Raw genomic sequence first — 4548 nt, 5'->3', positions numbered from 1 at the left:
ATGGTGGGTGCAGCAGGACATAACAAACTGAGCATTTCTCCTGGTGCCTACGGAAAACCCTGCCAGAAACTCAGTTTGTAGCATCTGCCTAATCTGAAGGAGACTTTTCTTCTAGACGCAGCCAAATTTATCCCTTGTACAACTCACACTGTTAATCATGTCTGACCTCACCACCACCCTTCCTCTATGCCTGGCCAGTGATGACACCCTACACTTAAGCTTCTGTGCCCCAACCGCTAGGATAACTCCCGCTATTTATTTCCCGCTAACTCTGAGCTCATACTGCTCCGGTTTGCCTGGTACTGTTTACATATAGACGTGGCCTTATCGCCCTTTCGTTCCTTTCATAATGACTTTCACATTCCCATTCCCTCGGGAAATGCATGAAGGGGGGCTTTCCAGCAAGTAAAGCACTAGTACAGAGATAACGTGCCTTTCTTAAGAGAATCTCAAATATTTCATGCTACCGCACAGAAGTTACTCTCTCCACAGTGCCAATGAAGAAAACAAGGGATAAAGAGGTGCAGGGTGTATCTCAGCTCGCAGTGTAACACCATGCAGGGTCTCCTGAGCAAACCTCTGAGCAAGGGGGTGCATTTGCACAATACAGAGTAGCTGAATAGTTGCATTCGCACCATCCAGTCCCTGCGCCGCACAGCTGGAAAAGCAGCCGCGGTGTGGTGCCAGCCCCACTTCCAGAGCCGCAGATATCTCTGCCCAGCACGCTGTAGACATAACTGTAGTGACTTACTCCAGATCACACAATGAGTCAGTGTGAAAGCTAGCTCAGTCAGCTGGCCTCTAGGCTTAGGCTTTAACCAGCCTTCAGGAGAGGAAAACAACGCCGGTTCAGACATTCCTTAAATACTAGGGCCGCGAGGGCCGCGGGGGAAGGCGACAGTATCCTGCCTAGACGAGAGCAGGAACTGCGTTTGCTTCCCATTTCCAAGAGCCAGAGATGTGTGCACCTTGTTTGTTCCTGGACTGACTTCTTTGGAAATGCGTTTTGCTGGTGACTCATTGAGGTGGGAAACAAGGCCAGGCTCCCAGGCTGAGTCACCCTGGGCGCGCAGAGTAGGAAGGGGTGCTTTCAGGTGGCAAGCGCCAAGCAAGTTAATCACTCGAAAGTACTAAAATCTTCTGTTCCAGGAAACAAGAGGCTGTAAGCAAAATCTCAGGCTGACTAGGATGGTGACAAAGCTGTCTTAGCGTATCAGTCAACGTGATGCTTGCCGTGCTCTAAGCAAAGTGACAGACAACCATGAAATAGGGATTATTTTATTCTCAAAGAAAGAAGAGAGAAACATGGAAAATACAGCTCAGGGGGAGCACGAGGAGATGGTGATCATCAATTTAGCTGCTATCCGTTTTGGTCTCCCTCTCTGTGTCTCCAGAGAGTTTACACCTTAGGAATGAGAAGAATAAAGCTTTTGTTCGTGGAAGATACCTATCTTTTAGGTTAGAAAAACCATGAAAATTATCTTTAGTCTCCACATTACTTGTGAGCCCTGTCATTTTGTGTTAAGTATAAGTAGAAGAAGAGACAAAGGGATTTTAAGTGGGGAATGAGTCTTATCTGAGTTAGTACGGCTGATACTAACAGTTTATAAATAGAACTTCACTAAACCTATAGAACTAAAATTATTTACATTATTTACCTAAAACAAACTATTTGAGGACCATTCATGAGACAAACAATGGCAAAAAATTAAAATCACACTTCAGCATTCTTATCAAAAGGTGTGTAGGATGAACCGAATTTCAGTTATCTGAAATTTCAGGAGAAATAGTTGCCTCTTCCCATTACAAAAGTATCTGAATATCTTACTGAAGTTATTACACAGACAGTTTAAATGTAGATGTCAAAATGCTTTTTCAGATTGCATTTATTCAACAATGTTTCTGTTAAGGCTGGTTAAATGTTTTAACTTCCCTCCCAGGCAAAGTGTTGATTTTGACATTTTGAGAGAAACAGAGCAACACATTTGGGACGAAGAGATGAATATTTAGGATTTTCATGAAATGAAATATGCCGAGAACAGCAGGTAAGCAAATTAATATGAAAATCAGAATATAACTATTGAGCTATTCCATGGGAATGCATGAATGGGTTTGTCCCACTGTCTAGCCTGGTCAAAGCAGCGCTGGCCAAGTAAGGAGGTGGAGGCTGGGATGGATGCACAGTGGCAAGCAAACAGCACAGAAGTACTGCCAGGCTGCGGGGTCGCTCTGTCTTGTTGAGCTGTACCTGCTGCATTTGTTTTAGGTATCCTGCTGCCACCACAGCTCCTTCACGGGGACAAGATGGACAGGCTGGATGCAACACAGCTTGCAGAAGTGAGCGAGCTTGTGAATGATGAAACATTAAACACGTGCAAAAGAAAAAGCAAAGCATAGAAAACAGGCGAGCGTAACAAAACAACGTAAGGGTGGATAAGCCAATGTGCGTATCAGACGAGATTAATTATACTCTGAGTCTAATCTTGCTGAAGATGGAAGGCACACCTACTCTGGCAGCTTGGCTTCATGAAAACACCTGCGGCTGTCACGTCTGGTTGGCTAAACGCCGTTGTGCAAAATGGTTTTACTAGCCCTATCAGCTCATTAATGCACAATTTGCTAATGCACACGCATGAGGGCTGGGATCCTGCATCAGCGGTCCTGTTGTGGCGGTTTTGTTTTTGTGCCAAAAACTTCTGAGAACATCTTTAAAGAAACAGCTCTCCATTAATTCAGGTAACAGAGCGCCATGCACTGCAGGTTTCGTCAAGACCTTCGAGAGCTGAAGATCTGTTTCAGTGAGAACAGCTATGTCCATCTTCTATAAAAATGTCTTTGGTTCCTAAAATAAATATTTTATCTTAAAACTGTTCTTAAAGAAATTTTCAAATTTAAGTGATCAAAGTTATTGTCATTTCTTCTAAACATCTGTGGATATTTCTTCTAATCCTGGGCTCAGGAAAGAACTATTTAAGCATTTCCACATAACTTACTCTCCAGTTCCCCTTACTCAGATGGCTTCTTGTATAACTGCATACAGCACTGCTATATTTGTACATAAACTGCCTTAAAATTCAAACAAAAATGTCAGGAAGTTCAGATATGAGGCCTTTAATTCATATACAAAACACAAGCAAGGAACATTCAAAAGAAGTCTCAATCCATCTTAGGCATCCGAGGAACGATATTTTCACATTTAAGATAAAACAGGAGTCAAAAGTAACCGTTATCTTTTGGCGAGTGTTTTGCAAACATAAATGTCCCCCTTAATCTTTTGAAATCAGGAATTTAGACTGCATGATATTTAAAAATCTTGTTTTCTTTTAAAGTATATGCATATACTTTTACATATACAGAAGTAAACACTTAAGCTGGATTAATTAATAATTCAATAGCTTACTTAAGACGCAAACCTCTTTACGTGAAATTCTTACATGGGTATTAAAACATAAGTTTAATATATATTTTTTAAAATGAATGAAATAAAATTCCAGGTGAAAACCATAAACGTTTGCTGTTAAAGTTTTAAAGAACATAAAATCACTGAACTGATGGAATTACCATCTGAACATCTGGAACAAGAACTGGCTGAACTGAACCAGCTTTTGATAAAAGTGATTTTTCTACATGTGCAGAAAGAATATTGGAGCTGAACAAGTTGAATAATCTGAAACAGAAATAGCAATAAGTTCAAAGCCGAGAAACTAACTGGGAACTAAACACTGAAAAGCTTGTGTTCCTCGCTAAGCTGTGAATAAAAGCGAGGAATGAAAGCGGCACCTCTCTTCGTGGTTACGTTTTGAGGGATGCTGTGATCAGCAGCAAGTACTTCAATTCACCAGCTGCAAATGATCCTTCTAAATCAGTTTTAATGAAAAATATATGATGATGAGCTTTGCATTGTTTCTAACGTGGACAGCATGCTTGTAACGGTCTGTGTGGTTAGTTAAAAATACTGAAGGCGAGAGTGTTTTTGAACAGTGTGTGCGCACTGAGAACCGAGCCATGAACCGAGCCAGAGGCCGAGCGTGCGGGGCGCCCACCCAGGCCGCTTGGAAGCGGTGGGCTTCCACCCCTGCACACGGGCACTGCAGGGGTAAAACACCAAACGCTGCCACGTAAATTCTCTGTTTTCTCATTCCTGCATGAGACGGGTACATATTTTTCTTTGCCTCCTTTGGCCCAGGCTTAGCTCGATCAGCCGTGCGCTGCTGGCTCCTCTTCGCCTACCTCCTACAGCCCACGCTTATTTTTAGTCTCACGACCCATACACGCGTAAGTAATAGTACCTTTGTCAGAGGAGTACGATATATATGGAATAAATATGCCATACATACGCTCTTAAAAGATGTTTCTGAACAATGCGCTGCGTTCACAGCAACGTATTTTCCGCGGCAGCAGGTGACCCCTCGGAGAGTCGGGGAAGGGGGCATATGGCACGGTTGGTCACATCCCCTAGAGCCGGGGCGGCAGAGAGCAAACTACTGAAACGCACCGTCAGCAGTGCACGGTGGTGGCTCAGGAGCGCCGGCGCTTCGCCCAGGGCCT

Source organism: Fulmarus glacialis, unplaced genomic scaffold, assembly GCF_000690835.1.
Source record: "Fulmarus glacialis isolate BGI_N327 unplaced genomic scaffold, ASM69083v1 scaffold14372, whole genome shotgun sequence".
Taxonomy (NCBI): Eukaryota; Metazoa; Chordata; class Aves; order Procellariiformes; family Procellariidae; genus Fulmarus; species Fulmarus glacialis.
Note: the sequence above shows the minus strand (reverse complement) of the source record.